Genomic DNA, 17,079 nt, shown 5'->3' on the forward strand with positions numbered 1-17,079 from the left:
CCCCGGGACCAGACTCCACCACATTCACCCTGCCTGTCCTTAAAGATAAGCAGCATCCCTGACCACATGCGCTTGTCCAAGTGTCGGTGGTCAAGTGGACCTTGCAGCAAAGCGCGGAACTAAGGGCCCACCTGATGTTGAGTGACACGTGCTGGTGCAAGGCGGGGACGCCACACCGGGAGAAGTTGTGACGGCTAGGGACGGCATAGTGAGGTGCCACAGTTGCCATCAGGTCCGGGAAGGCGGGAGTTTCAACAAGCCGGAACGCCAACATCTACTGGGCCAGCAGTTTAGCGATGTTGGTGTTCTAGGCTTGCGTGGGTGGGTGGTTAGCGGTGTATTTCTGCCGGCGCTCCAATGTCTGAGAGATGGTGGGTTGTTGTAAAGAAGCGCCTGATGGTGCCTTTGATGGTGCAGGAGAAGGAGATAAGACAGAAACAGGGGAGGATGAGGGAGAAGTCAACAAAGTGGCGGAGGCAGATGAAGTGATGTCCTGGCTCGTCCTCTGGAGTGCATCGCCAGCACTGTGAGCAGAGGCAGTGGCATGAACGGCGGGCGACGTTTGTCCTGCCGTTGCTGCCTGCCACTGATTCCAGTGCTTGGATTCCAAATGACGGTGCATTGAAGTGGTGGACAGGTTGCTCTTCTCAGGGCCCCTACTCGATTTCGAGAGGCAAATTGTGTAGACGACACTATATCTGTCCTCGGCGCATTCCTTGAAGAAACTCTACACCTTCGAGAAACGTGCCCTCGATGGGGGAGTTTCTCTGGGCTGGGTACAAAAGGGAACATCTTCGGACATTCCGGGTCTGGCCTGGCTTCGGCGAAGCTGTTGACCTCTGCATCGAGCTACCCTTTTTGGTGCTGCACCTGCCTCAACATCCACACTACTTTCCCAGCTTGACATCCGCCTTGTCCAGGTGGGGTCGGTGTCCTCGTCGTCCACCACCTCCTCTTCCAACTCCTGTCTCGCCTCCTCCTGCACAATGCGCATGTCAACTGGCTGCCCTGACAGCAACTGCATCTCATCGTCGTCGATGAGGGTGGGTTGCTGGTCATCCGCCACCAAATCGACCGGAGATGGAGGAGACTCTAGTGTTTGAGCATCTGGACACAGATACTCGTCTGTTAGGTCCGTGGAATCGCGAAATGGAGGGGCAGGTTGCGGTACAGACCCTCCAGACACGGATTTGGGTTTCCCCCTTAACGAGTATATGTTCCCCATAGACTATAATGGGGTTGGAAACCCGTTCGAACACACGAACAGTGAGCGGCTGTTCGAATCGAATTTCGAACCTCGAACATTTTAGTGTTCGCTCATCTCTAAACACAATAAATAAAATGAAAATTTTTATTAAGTGATAATAAATGTGAAAACATAAATTACACATAAACAGCAGGGGGTAAATGCTTCACAAAAAGGCGGGTGGTGTGTGGTAATAAATATTATACAGGTCTAGGGTGAAAAAAGAATGTATATCACAGTCAAATAATAAGGGTTCACATGTTGTTGCAAGTGTGGCAGTTCCAAAGCAGATAGAAATATCCCATAGGTTAGAATGCACAACAGAGAGATATGTGAAAATTGTATACATAGAAGGTAAAGAACCAACCCTAAGACCATAGTTATAATGTAAAGCACCTACCACCTGTACCGCGCGGTACGGGTGGTAGGTGCTTTACATTATAACAATGTTCCATAGGAATGAATAAAAGCAGCCGGCACACAGCCTTAACCCCCTGTGCGCCGGCTGCGTCCATTCATTCTAATGGGAGACTAGCTAACATCTCTAGTAGCTACTTACCTGCAGAGATGGCTGGTCCGGTGCCTGGTGTTCTCATTCTTCTTCGCCTCGAGCTAGGAAGAAGGTGGAGCTTATGGCTTAGGAGAGTGTGGGCGAGTACAGGGTGGGGAGATGTGGCGTCTCCCCTCCCAGTACCCGCCCACACTCTAACCCGCCCACACTCTCCTAACCAGGGAGGCAGGGGGCAGCGAGGCGAAGAAGAACGAGAACACCAGGCACTGGACCAGCCATCTCTGAAGGAAAGTAGACACCACAGCGTGGATTCTAAAAATTAAAGCGTTCAATTGTTAGATTCCATGCTGTATAGTGAATAGGATTGTTTTTAAAATCCAATCTCCAATTAGTAAAAAAATCCCATTGACTTGCATTGAGATTGGAATTGGGATCGAGATCGGGTTCGAATGAAAAATGATCGGAAATCGTATTTCAAAATCAATCCTGAAAAGTCAAGATCGGCTCAACCCCAATAGTGAACATACCTTTTTTTTGTGTCAAACTGCTTTCTGTTACAATTATATATAGATATAATTCATATGCTGTGATTACCAAAACCACACCAGTTTTGGAAATCGCAACATCCACACCGCAGATTTTACCGCAAAGTGGGCATGGGATTCGCTAGAATCCCATCCATTTTGCACTTACTGTAAAAAGCCACTAGCAAATCATGGCATTTCTGACCCATGGGGCCCCGGCCTTAAAGTCAGAATATATTATATACTGATGTAGCAACCATTAACCAAACAGTCATGGAGTTCAACAGTGTTAGGTTGGAGCCAAACATTGTGGAAACTTTGTGGCAAAAACTGCAGCGTTTTACAATACCTGCAAAGTTGAAATGTTGGTGTTTTTCATATAGGTATTATAGGGGCAGAAAGACTAGGGGCAACACGGTGGCGCTTCACTACATGGGGCCTTAGTCTTAGTGTCATGCTCTTAGGCTCTTCTAGTAGTGCACCGTCAAATTACTTTGAGGTCCATACTACTTACAGTAAAGAATTTAGATAAGGTATAAGCTACACTATTGATGTCTATACGTATATACGTCTTTGGCAGTGATTAGTTATGGCACTAAAATGTATGTATATACAACTTCTAATACTGTACATTTTCAGTTGACTTGTCTAAATATGAAATAATGATGTCATTGTAGTACATTTAAGTATCCTCTACAGATGTATGAAATGACTTGCAATCTTTCTATAGCTTCAGTATAGAAGCCTTGAAACATATACTGTAACTTTAAGTCATGAATATGTCACCTAAATGAAATTAGCATTTTTATTTAAAAAAAAATAAAAATCTGATACTTAACAGCTATCTTGTTAACTTTTTCATCTGAAACTTTATTACAGTTCAAAGGCAAAGCTAGTGCTATTCACTGATGTAAGAAATAGAAATAAAATTAGTATTGACTGTTAATTGAAGCACCAGTATATCATAATTAGACTTGCTGTTAAGACACTGGAAAACAAAGCTTACGTTTCTATTTCTCGGGAGATTATTTTTCTACTTAAGGAGACAGAGAAGTATAATATTAAAATTAAAAACTAACATGTACATAACATAGAGGTGTCATTAGATACAGTACAATATCAGATTTCTTTACTAGAGATGAGCGAACAGTGTTCTATCGAACTCATGTTCGATCGGATATTAGGCTGTTCGGCATGTTCGAATCGAATCGAACACCGCGTGGTAAAGTGCGCCATTACTCGATTCCCCTCCCACCTTCCCTGGCGCCTTTTTTGCTCCAATAACAGCACAGGGTAGGTGGGACAGGAACTACGACACCGGTGACGTTGAAAAAAGTAGGCAAAACCCATTGGCTGCCGAAAACATGTGACCTCTAATTTAAAAGAACAGCGCCGCCCAGCTTCGCGTCATTCTGAGCTTGCAATTCACCGAGGACGGAGGTTTCCGTCCAGTTAGCTAGGGGTTAGATTCTGGGTAGGCAGGGACAGGCTAGGATAGGAAGGAGAAGACAACCAACAGCTCTTATAAGAGCTAAATTCCAGGGAGAAGCTTGTCAGTGTAACGTGGCACTGACGGGCTCAATCGCCGCAACCCAGCTTTCCCAGGATCCTGAATGGAATACACTGTCAGTGTATTCCCGTATACCCGATATATACCCCCGATACCCGTTCCAACGGTGTGCCCCCCCACCTTCACCCCAGAAATACCCTGCAAGTCCCCTAGCAATAGGATTGGGGCTATATACACCCACTATTTTTGCTACTGCCATATAGTGCCATTGTCTCACTGGGAATTCAAAGAATATATTGGGCTTACATATAACTTCAATTCCAGGGAGAAGCTTGACAGTGTAACGTGGTACTGACGGGCTCAATCGCCGCAACCCAGCTTTCCCAGGATCCTGAATGGAACACACTGACAGTGTATTCCCGTATACCCCATATATACACCCCAAATCCCCGTTCCAATGGTGTGCCCCCCCACCTTCACCTCAGAAATACCCTGCAAGTCCCCTAGCAATAGAATTGGGGCTATATACACCCACAATTTTTGCTACTGGTATATAGTGCCATTGTCTGACTGGGAATTCAAAGAATATATTGGGGTGACGTGCACCCACAATTTTTGCTACTGCTATACAGTGCCATTGTCTCACTGGGAATTCAAAGAATATATGGGGGTTATGTGCACCCACAATTTTTAATACTGGTATACAGTGCCATTGTCTGACTGGGAATTCAAAGAATATATGGGGGTTACGTGCACCCACAATTTTTAATACTGCTATACAGTGCCATTGTCTGACTGGGAATTCAAAGAATATATGGGGGTTACGTGCACCCACAATTTTTAATACTGCTATACAGTTCCTTTGTCTCACTGGGAATTCAAAGAATATATGGGGGTTATGTGCACCCACAATTTTTAATACTGGTATACAGTGCCATTGTCTGACTGGGAATTCAAAAAATATATGGGGGTTATGTGCACCCACAATTTTTAATACTGGTATACAGTGCCATTGTCTGACTGGGAATTCAAAGAATATATTGGGGTTATGTGCACCCACAATTTTTACTACTGGTATATAGTGCCATTGTCTGACTGGGAATTCAAAGAATATATGGGGGTTATGTGCACCCACAATTTTTAATACTGGTATACAGTGCCATTGTCTGACTGGGAATTCAAAGAATATATGGGGGTTATGTGCACCCACAATTTTTAATACTGGTATACAGTGCCATTGTCTGACTAGGAATTCAAAGAATATATGGGGGTTATGTGCACCCACAATTTTTACTACTGGTATACAGTGCCATTGTCTGACTGGGAATTCAAAGAATATATTGGGGTGACGTGCACCCACAATTTTTGCTACTGCTATACAGTTCCATTGTCTCACTGGGAATTCAAAGAATATATGGGGGTTATGTGCACCCACAATTTTTAATACTGGTATACAGTGCCATTGTCTGACTGGGAATTCAAAGAATATATGGGGGTTATGTGCACCCACAATTTTTAATACTGGTATACAGTGCCATTGTCTGACTGGGAATTCAAAGAATATATTGGGGTTATGTGCACCCACAATTTTTACTACTGGTATATAGTGCCATTGTCTGACTGGGAATTCAAAGAATATATGGGGGTTATGTGCACCCACAATTTTTAATACTGCTATACAGTTCCTTTGTCTCACTGGGAATTCAAAGAATATATGGGGGTTATGTGCACCCACAATTTTTAATACTGGTATACAGTGCCATTGTCTGACTGGGAATTCAAAGAATATATGGGGGTTATGTGCACCCACAATTTTTAATACTGGTATACAGTGCCATTGTCTGACTGGGAATTCAAAGAATATATTGGGGTTATGTGCACCCACAATTTTTACTACTGGTATATAGTGCCATTGTCTGACTGGGAATTCAAAGAATATATGGGGGTTATGTGCACCCACAATTTTTAATACTGGTATACAGTGCCATTGTCTGACTGGGAATTCAAAGAATATATGGGGGTTATGTGCACCCACAATTTTTAATACTGCTATACAGTTCCTTTGTCTGACTGGGAATTCAAAGAATATATGGGGGTTATGTGCACCCACAATTTTTAATACTGGTATACAGTGCCATTGTCTGACTGGGAATTCAAAGAATATATGGGGGTTACGTGCACCCACAATTTTTAATACTGCTATACAGTGCCATTGTCTGACTGGGAATTCAAAGAATATATGGGGGTTACGTGCACCCACAATTTTTAATACTGCTATACAGTTCCTTTGTCTCACTGGGAATTCAAAGAATATATGGGGGTTATGTGCACCCACAATTTTTAATACTGGTATACAGTGCCATTGTCTGACTGGGAATTCAAAGAATATATGGGGGTTACGTGCACCCACAATTTTTAATACTGCTATACAGTTCCTTTGTCTCACTGGGAATTCAAAGAATATATGGGGGTTATGTGCACCCACAATTTTTAATACTGGTATACAGTGCCATTGTCTGACTGGGAATTCAAAGAATATATTGGGGTTATGTGCAGCCACAATTTTTAATACTGGTATACAGTGCCATTGTCTGACTGGGAATTCAAAGAATATATTGGGGTTATGTGCACCCACAATTTTTACTACTGGTATATAGTGCCATTGTCTGACTGGGAATTCAAAGAATATATGGGGGTTATGTGCACCCACAATTTTTAATACTGCTATACAGTGCCATTGTCTGACTGGGAATTCAAAGAATATATGGGGGTTATGTGCACCCACAATTTTTAATACTGGTATACAGTGCCATTGTCTGACTGGGAATTCAAAGAATATATGGGGGTTATGTGCACCCACAATTTTTAATACTGGTATACAGTGCCATTGTCTGACTGGGAATTCAAAGAATATATTGGGGTTATGTGCACCCACAATTTTTACTACTGGTATATAGTGCCATTGTCTGACTGGGAATTCAAAGAATATATGGGGGTTATGTGCACCCACAATTTTTAATACTGGTATACAGTGCCATTGTCTGACTGGGAATTCAAAGAATATATGGGGGTTATGTGCACCCACAATTTTTACTACTGGTATACAGTGCCATTGTCTGACTGGGAATTCAAAGAATATATTGGGGTGACGTGCACCCACAATTTTTGCTACTGCTATACAGTTCCATTGTCTCACTGGGAATTCAAAGAATATATGGGGGTTATGTGCACCCACAATTTTTAATACTGGTATACAGTGCCATTGTCTGACTGGGAATTCAAAGAATATATGGGGGTTATGTGCACCCACAATTTTTAATACTGGTATACAGTGCCATTGTCTGACTGGGAATTCAAAGAATATATTGGGGTTATGTGCACCCACAATTTTTACTACTGGTATATAGTGCCATTGTCTGACTGGGAATTCAAAGAATATATGGGGGTTATGTGCACCCACAATTTTTAATACTGCTATACAGTGCCATTGTCTGACTGGGAATTCAAAGAATATATGGGGGTTATGTGCACCCACAATTTTTAATACTGGTATACAGTGCCATTGTCTGACTGGGAATTCAAAGAATATATGGGGGTTATGTGCACCCACAATTTTTACTACTGGTATACAGTGCCATTGTCTGACTGGGAATTCAAAGAATATATTGGGGTGACGTGCACCCACAATTTTTGCTACTGCTATACAGTTCCATTGTCTCACTGGGAATTCAAAGAATATATGGGGGTTATGTGCACCCACAATTTTTAATACTGGTATACAGTGCCATTGTCTGACTGGGAATTCAAAGAATATATGGGGGTTATGTGCACCCACAATTTTTAATACTGGTATACAGTGCCATTGTCTGACTGGGAATTCAAAGAATATATTGGGGTTATGTGCACCCACAATTTTTACTACTGGTATATAGTGCCATTGTCTGACTGGGAATTCAAAGAATATATGGGGGTTATGTGCACCCACAATTTTTAATACTGCTATACAGTGCCATTGTCTGACTGGGAATTCAAAGAATATATGGGGGTTATGTGCACCCACAATTTTTAATACTGGTATACAGTGCCATTGTCTGACTGGGAATTCAAAGAATATATGGGGGTTATGTGCACCCACAATTTTTACTACTGGTATACAGTGCCATTGTCTGACTGGGAATTCAAAGAATATATTGGGGTGACGTGCACCCACAATTTTTGCTACTGCTATACAGTTCCATTGTCTCACTGGGAATTCAAAGAATATATGGGGGTTATGTGCACCCACAATTTTTAATACTGGTATACAGTGCCATTGTCTGACTGGGAATTCAAAGAATATATTGGGGTTATGTGCACCCACAATTTTTACTACTGGTATATAGTGCCATTGTCTGACTGGGAATTCAAAAAATATATGGGGGTTATGTGCACCCACAATTTTTAATACTGCTATACAGTTCCTTTGTCTCACTGGGAATTCAAAGAATATATGGGGGTTACGTGCACCCACAATTTTTGCTACTGCTATACAGTTCCATTGTCTCACTGGGAATTCAAAGAATATATGGGGGTTATGTGCACCCACAATTTTTAATACTGGTATACAGTGCCATTGTCTGACTGGGAATTCAAAGAATATATGGGGGTTACGTGCACCCACAATTTTTAATACTGCTATACAGTGCCATTGTCTGACTGGGAATTCAAAGAATATATGGGGGTTATGTGCACCCACAATTTTTAATACTGGTATACAGTGCCATTGTCTCACTGGGAATTCCACAAATAATTTGGGGATTCATTCACCCTACATCTCAGGCTCTTGCCATATTCACCCAGGTTGTCAGTGCTGCACCAGCTCGTTCCCAGACAGCTCGGCCCGAAAAACGCGTTACCTATATAGAGGATTTGGACAATGAAGACAACATGTTCTAAATCTAATGTCTGCACCTTCTCCAGAATTAAAATAAAGGCAGCGTTTAACTTTCAAATAGCACTGCACAAAGGAAGAGCTTATCAGCTTGTCTCATGACATGCTACTGAAAAGTTTCATTTGTGTATCTTAATGTAAATATAGTTGTATAAGCTTTTTGGGTTTTAGGCACTGCCAAGTTATTTATTACCACCCGCTCCCTTATAATGATGATGACGCCAAAGTCACTGTGGGTGTTCAGAGCTCACAGCTTTGGGTGACATTTGTCTTGCTCTCTGTCGGTACCAGCTGTCTTTTTGGATACCGTAAAGTTATGTTGACTTTATTAACAGCTATAGAAGCTTTAGCCAGGTTGTGACGGTGTGTAACCCTAACAACACTAAGTGGGATACACATTAATAGTCAGTCTATGTACGCTAAACGTATCACTGAAGTAATTTTTTTTCCCTCTCCCCTAATATAAGAAAGGAACAGACATTAGACCTAGACCGGGGTTCGAGGCTTGAAAAAATCCAGTATTATTTGTTCTTCATGATGTGAAATATGTGTTGAAAAGCAACCCAAGATGAAGTCAGCCATGTGTGCCAGTGTGTTACTTGGCATGCCTTTGCTGGCCCCAACTGTAAGGGTCACTCTCCATTTCCTCCATTTTCCACTCCCCTTCACACCATTTGTGGTGAAGCAATGGGATGCACTGAAGTGCACCCTCTAGCCTCGTGTGGGATAGGGACATCAGATGCCACTCCAACCCCCTCGTCTTCCTCCGCCAGCCAACGGTGCGAAGATGAGAGGAGTGTGCTCTGAATGTTTTCTGCCTAGCAGAGGCTAGTTCTCACTTACGAAAATGGCCCCACTTTGACCTGTATATCAGGCACAATGGTGTAGGTTTCAAAGAAACATGGCACCAACAAGTTGGAAAACGTGGGCCATGCGTGGACCGTGTTTGAGTCTGGCAAGCTCCAGATCTGCTACCAGGTTCCAGCCATTATCACAGGCGCAAAAATGCCAGGCCCCAGGTGTAGCAGGGAAAAAAAAATGCCATCTCAGCCAGGATGGCATCCCTGACCTCGGAGGCACTGTGCTGTCTGTCCCCCAAGCTGATCAGTTTCAGCACGGCCTACTGACATCTCCCCATGCCAGTGTTACAGTGTTTTCCGCTAGTAGCTGGGGTGGAGGTTGCAGCTTCGTAGGGTTTCAGTCTACTCCTGCCATGAATTTTGGCCTGGGAGAGGAGATAGGCCACCCCAGTTTGCACCCGGGGAACAGACTCCACCACATTCACCCTGCCTGTCATTAAAGATAAGCACTGCAGCATCCCTGACCACAGGCGCTTGTCCATGTGTCGGTGGTCAAGTGGACCTTGCAGCAAAGCGCAGAGCTCTGGGCCCGACTGATGTTATGGGACACATGCAGGCGCAAGGCAGAGACAGCACACCAAGAGAAGTAGTAACGGCTAGGCCCAGCATAGGGAGGTGCCCCAGCTGCCATCTGCTGACGGAAGGCCTGGGTCTCCAGAAGCATAAACAAACACCAACATCTCCAGGGCCAGCAGTTTATCGATGAGGCTGTTACAGGCTTGGGCATGGGGGTGGGTTGTATTGTACTTCTGCCTGCAATGAAAAGCTTGGGAAATGTGGAGTGGCTGGGAAGAGGCGCATGATGGTGCAGGCCAAAAGGGCGCATGAGGGTGAACTCCCCAATGTGTCAGAGATAGGTGTGTAGGTGTCCTTGCATCATATACTTGCACCATATTTGGCTTTGGAAGTTAATTTTGTGCCAAAAAGTGGTTAAGACAGCGATCCCTCAGCTACTCCCGTTACACTGTCTATTGAAGTTACCATCTGTGGAAGTGGACCACCATTTCTAAGATCCCAAAGGAAGCAGGCAAGAGATGTGCAGTTCAGAAAAAAAGATGAGAAAATAAGTTTAGGCTGTAGAGCACAGAGGGATCGGAGAGGACAGAGCTGGTGTCGGCCAGGTATTCCCACAACATGCGCCTATACTTGTCCCTCCTGGTGACACTAGGCCCCTGAGTGGCAGTAATTTGTCCAGGGGGGCCATTAACGTGTTCCAGACCTAGGAATAAGTCTTCCAACAGGGTAGAGTTTTGCATGCCTTTGCTTCTACCCACTGTTTTTGCTGCTTAGCTTCCCTCCACATCTACTCTGCTTTCACCCCTAAACATCACCCCAGTTTATGCCTTTGCTTCTACCCAGGTTTTTTGTTGATTTAGCTTCCCTCTACATCTACACTGCTTTAGCCCCTAGACATCACCCCTGTCCATGTGGGGTCGGTGGCCTCGTCATCCACCAACTCCTCTTCCAATTGCGCACTGCCCCCTTACTGCAAACCGCACATGACCACAGCTTGCCTTGATGGCAACTGTGTCTCATGATCCCCACTTAGGTCCAGACAAGTCGGTGGCGGGTCCAAAACCCCAAAATTGGAAGGAAATGGCAGATGCTGCAGTATTTCTAACACCTGTTCCTGGTGCTCGGGCCTGGTCTGTGTTGTACCCTGCACCCTGCTTAACGCATCTGCCATATCCGAAGTTGTGCTGAGCGCATGCTAATGTTTCGTGTCCAGTGCAATGGATGGGATGGGATTTCACATAAGTCTGCCACCCATGGCCACTCATGGTTGAGCAACTGAGGGAGTTGACTTTGACGAACCCGAGGGTTTTGGAGTTGGAACTACATCAAAGGTCTGTGCTGCTCACACACTCTGCTCAACACATGATATGTTTAGTGCCAGCAGTGTGGAGACGTCGCACAACAGCCGTTGTTCCAGCAGGTACAGGCGTTGTAGGAGTGCATAGAGGCTAGCAGCGGCAACTATACACTTTAAAAACTATCCGCACAAGCGCCACACTTTCACCAGTAGCTCAGGAACATTGGGGTACCTTTTTCAAAAGATTAGCAGCAATGAGTTAAAAACGTGGCCCAGGCATGGAATATGTTGCAGGCTGCCAAGCTACAGAGCCAATCCCAGGTTATGGCCATTATCACACATGACAACATGCCTGGGCCCAGGTGCAGTGGCAAAAACCACATTGCCGTCTCATCGAGGATGGCATGACTCACTTTGTAGGCAGTGTGCTGTCTGGCCCCCAAGCTGATGAGCTTCAGCACGGCCCGCTGACGTCTCCCCACACCAGTGTTGCAGCGTTTCCAGCTCGTAGCTGGGGTCAATTTAACAGCGGAGGAGGGTGGTGTTTCAGCCCTCCTCCCAGGAATGTTGTGTGGGGAGACAAGTCAGGCCACCACATTTTGCGACCCGGTCCACGCCTCAACTACATTCAACCACTGTGCCCAAATTGAAAGGTAGCGTCCCTGTCCGCATGCACTTGTCCATTCGTAACTGGTCACATGGAACTTTAGGGCTAAGCGCTGAATTTAGGGACCGCCTCATGTTTGGGGGAAAGTGCTGGTGTGGACGGCACAGTGCGGTGGCGCAGTAGACACTCTGCCCAAAAAGGGCAGAGTGTCCCCCAGCCGGGATTCCAACATCTCCTGGGCCAGATTTCTTGAGATGAGGCCGTTGAAGCCTTGGGCATGTGGGTGGGTTGCGCTGTACTTTAGCATGAAATGAAAGGCTTGGGAGATGGGGAGTTGCTGGGAAGAGGCGCATGATGGCGCGGGCAAAAGGAGAAATGGCAGGAAAAGGTGAGGATAAGGGTGAACTCCCCAAAGTGTCAGAGGCAGATGTGGAGGTGTCCTGGCTCCTGGTCTGGACTGCAGCGCCAGCCCTGTCAACAGTGGAAGAGGCAGTGGCCGCCAGGCCAAACGACGATTATCCTGCGCTTGCTCTCACCCACTGAGCCCAGGGCTTGCCTTCCAAATGATGGCACCCGCAAGAGGTGGTGAGATTCCTCTCCGCAGATCTCCAAACCATCTTGGACTTGCAAATTGCACTAAATTTGTCATGTAACTGACATGTATATGATGAGTCTATCCATTGTCTGTTCATTTTGGTGAAAGTCAGCCTGTCAGCTGACAGACAGCTGTGCTTGTCAGTGATGATGTCACCGGCTGCTTGTACCCCCAGTTTTTGCTGCTTAGCTTGCCTCCACATCCACACTGCTTTTGCCCCTACACATCACCCCTATCCATGCCTGTGCCTCTAGCCATAAGTCTGCCACCCATGGAAACTCATGGTGCAGAAAGTGAGGGAGCTGACTCTGAGGAACCCTTGGGTTTTGTAGCTGGTACTCCATCAAAGGTCTCTGCTGCTCACACACCCTGCTGAACATACGGTATCTAGGGTTAGAGCGTGTGGTGACCTCGCACAACAGTAGGTGCTTCAGGCAGATGTAGGCCTTGCTGGAGTGTATTGCGGCTAGCTCCAGGTACTGTAGACTTGGGAAAGTGGGTGTCCAAGTGCCGCACTTTCACCCTTAGCTCAGCTAATTTGGGGTATGTTTTTAAAAATCATTGCACCACTACATTGAACATGTGGGCCAGGCATGGAACGTGTTGGAGGCTGGCAAGCTCCAGAGCCCTCCAACAAGCTAAAAAACCTGGCCCCAGGGGCAGCGGGGATAAACAAATTGCCATCTCATCCAGGATGGCATCCCTGACCTCAGAGGCAGTGTGCTGTCCGTCTCCCAAGCTGATGAGCTTCAGCCCAGCCTGCTGACGTCTCCCCACACCAGTGTTGCAGCGTTTTCAGCTCGTAGCTGGGGTAAATCTAACAGCGGAGGAGGAGGAGGGTGGTGTTTCAGCCCTCCTCCCAGGAATGTTTTGTGGGGAAACAAGTCAGGAAAATTCTTGAAACGGGAGAGTTTTGCATCTTTGCCCTTGCTGCCTATGGACATCCCTTTGCCTCTAGCCACCATTTTCCCTGCTTTGCTTGCCTCCACATCCACACTGCTTTTGCCCCTAGACATCACCCCAGTCCATGCCTTAGCTTGTACCCCCAGTTTTTCCTGCTTAGCTTGCCTCCACATCCACACTGCTTTTGCCCCTAGACATCACCCCAGTCCATGCCTTAGCTTGTACCCCCAGTTTTTCCTGCTTAGCTTGCCTCCACATCCACACTGCTTTTGCCCCTAGACATCATCCCTATCCATGCCTCTTCCCCTAGCCATAACTCTGCCACCCCTGGAAACTCATGGTGCAGAAACTTTGGTTGCTGACTTTGAGGAACCCTTGGGTTTTGTAGATGGAACTCCATCAAAGGTCTGTGCAGCTCACACACCCTGCTCAAGATATGGTATTGTAGGGTTTCAGCGTGTGTGAATGACGGACAACAGCCTGTGTTTGGACAGATGTAGGCCTTGCTAGAGTGTTTTTAGGCTAGCAGCGACTCCTGTGCACTTGCAAAAGTGGGCGCACAAGCGCCGCATTTTCAACAGTAGCTTCGGTACATTTGGGTATGTTTTTAAAAAACTTTGCACCACTAGGTTAGACGTGGGCCAAACATGGAACGTGTTGGAGGCTGGCAAGCTCCAGAGCCGCTACCAGGTTCCAGCCATTATCACAGGCGTAAAAATGCCAGGCCCCAGGTGTAGCAGGGAAAAAAAAATGCCATCTCAGCCAGGATGGCATCCCTGACCTCGGAGGCACTGTGCTGTCTGTCCCCCAAGCTGATGAGCTTCAGCACCGCCTGCTGACGTCTCCCCACACCAGTGTTTTAGCGTTTGCCGCTAGTAGCTGTGGTGGAGGTTGCAGCGTCGTAGGGTTTCAGTCTACTCCTGCCATGAATTTTGGCCTGGGAGAGGAGATAGGCCACCCCAGTTTGCACCCGGGGAACAGACTCCACCACATTCACCCTGCCTGTCATTAAAGATAAGCACTGCAGCATCCCTGACCACAGGCGCTTGTCCAAGTGTCGGTGGTCAAGTGGACCTTGCAGCAAAGCGCGGAACTAAGGGCCCACCTGATGTTGAGTGACACGTGCTGGTGCAAGGCGGGGACGCCACACCGGGAGAAGTTGAGACGGCTAGGGACGGCATAGTGAGGTGCCACAGTTGCCATCAGGTCCGGGAAGGCGGGAGTTTCAACAAGCCGGAACGCCAACCTCTCCTGGGCCAGCAGTTTAGCGATGTTGGCGTTCTAGGCTTGCGTGGGTGGGTGGTTAGCAGTGTATTTCTGCCGGCGCTCCAATGTCTGAGAGATGGTGGGTTGTTGTAAAGAAGCGCCTGATGGTGCCTTTGATGGTGCAGGAGAAGGAGATAAGACAGAAACAGGGGAGGATGAGGGAGAAGTCAACAAAGTGGCGGAGGCAGATGAAGTGATGTCCTGGCTCGTCCTCTGGAGTGCATCGCCAGCACTGTGAGCAGAGGCAGTGGCATGAACGGCGGGCGACGTTTGTCCTGCCGTTGCTGCCTGCCACTGATTCCATTGCTTGGATTCCAAATGACGGTGCATTGAAGTGGTGGACAGGTTGCTCTTCTCAGGGCCCCTACTCGATTTCGAGAGGCAAATTGTGTAGACGACACTATATCTGTCCTCGGCGCATTCCTTGAAAAAACTCTACACCTTCAAGAAACGTGCCCTCGATGGGGGAGTTTTTCTGGGCTGGGTACAAAAGGGAACATCTTCGGACATTCCGGGTCTGGCCTGGCTTCGGCAAAGCAGCTGACCTCTGCCTCTGGACATGTCTCTGCCTCTAGCTACCCTTTTTGGTGCTGCACCTGCCTCAACATCCACACTACTTTCCCAGCTTGACATCTGCCTTGTCCAGGTGGGGTCGGTGTCCTCGTCGTCCACCACCTCCTCTTCCAACTCCTGTCTCGCCTCCTCCTCCTGCACAATGCGCATGTCAACTGGCTGCCCTGACAGCAACTGCGTCTCATCGTCGTCGATGAGGGTGGGTTGCTGGTCATCCGCCACCAAATCGACCGGAGATGGAATGGAGGAGACTCTAGTGTTTGAGCATCTGGACACAGATACTCGTCTGTTAGGTCCGTGGAATCGCGAAATGGAGGGGCAGGTTGCGGTACAGTCAAAGGAAGGGAGAACAGCTCTGGGGAGCAGGGACAGTTGGGGTTATTGTTCTGAGAAGATTGGGAATTTTGGGTGGAAGGAGGACAAGACTGTTGGGTAAGAGGAGGTAGAGGCTGACTGGCTGGTGGACAATGTGCTTTAAGCGTTATCCGACAGCCATTGCAAGACCTGTTCCTGGTTCTCGGGCCTACTAATCTTTGTACCATTCAGCCTAGTTAATGTGGAACTTTTGTGCAAAGCGCAGAACTTAGGGCCCGCCTGATGTTAAGGGACACACGCTGGTACAAGGCTCAACTCACCCTAAGTGCCAAAAACACTGCTGGTGCAAGGCTCTACTCATGCCAAGGGCCTCAATCTCTGCTGGTAGCTCAGCTTAAGGTCATGTAACTTTGTTTGGAAGGGCTCATGTTAAGGGCTAGAAAAGTGAATTTTGGAAGGTCTTACCACATCACACACACACACACACACACACACACACACTCAAAATGACAGTTAAGGGTGAGGGCTTTTGGAATTCCCATTGCCTATTCCATTTGTGGTTGTCATGGGGAACGTGATTTAAAGGGGTGGTTGTTACTGTTTGTTGAGCTTAAATTGGGGTTTGTGTCCATCCATTTGGGGAGTAAAGAAGGTTTCCAGGTATTTTCCCACTTTGATAGAGGTTTTTTTGAATGTGGAAAGTGTGTAGTTGTTAGGCAGTGATGTTGGGGTAATAGAGGGTCTTTGGTGTGTTAGATGCCCCCAGGCATGCTTCCCCTGCTGTCCCAGTGTCATTCCAGAGGTGTTGGCATCATTTCCTGGGGTGTCATAGTGGACTTGGTGACCCTCCAGACACGGATTTGGGTTTCCCCCTTAACGAGTATCTGTTCCCCATAGACTATAATGGGGTTCGAAACCCGTTCGAACACACGAACATTGAGCGGCTGTTCGAATCGAATTTCGAACCTCGAACATTTTAGTGTTCGCTCATCTCTATTCTTTACAAATCACAATGAGGAATATTTATAAAGACAAGCAGCACTTACAAGGTGGTGGCAAAAAGTGGGCATGTAAACATAACAATTGCGCAACAGTGATTTTAAAAAAAGTGACATGTTAAATTTCACATATATTAATTATCAATATCTCCCTCCGCACCTCTCCTATATTTTTTTCATTTTTACATTTGTACATTGTTGAAGATTAAGGGTCTGTACAAAAATATGCACCTTTATATAACTTATTAAAAAAGGATATTGAAAAAACTCAACTCCATTCAAGTCTCGTCCATTTTCACCAACAGAAATGCAAAATGATAAGCACTGTAGAAAAGATTTCAGTTTTTGGTGCAAACAGAAGATGAACCTAGTGAATACCTGGAAATAGTTACAAAAATGAATTGCACATTTGGCTTGAAAATTTCCAC

Source organism: Leptodactylus fuscus, chromosome 2 (genome assembly GCF_031893055.1).
Source record: "Leptodactylus fuscus isolate aLepFus1 chromosome 2, aLepFus1.hap2, whole genome shotgun sequence".
Lineage (NCBI taxonomy): Eukaryota > Metazoa > Chordata > Amphibia > Anura > Leptodactylidae > Leptodactylus > Leptodactylus fuscus.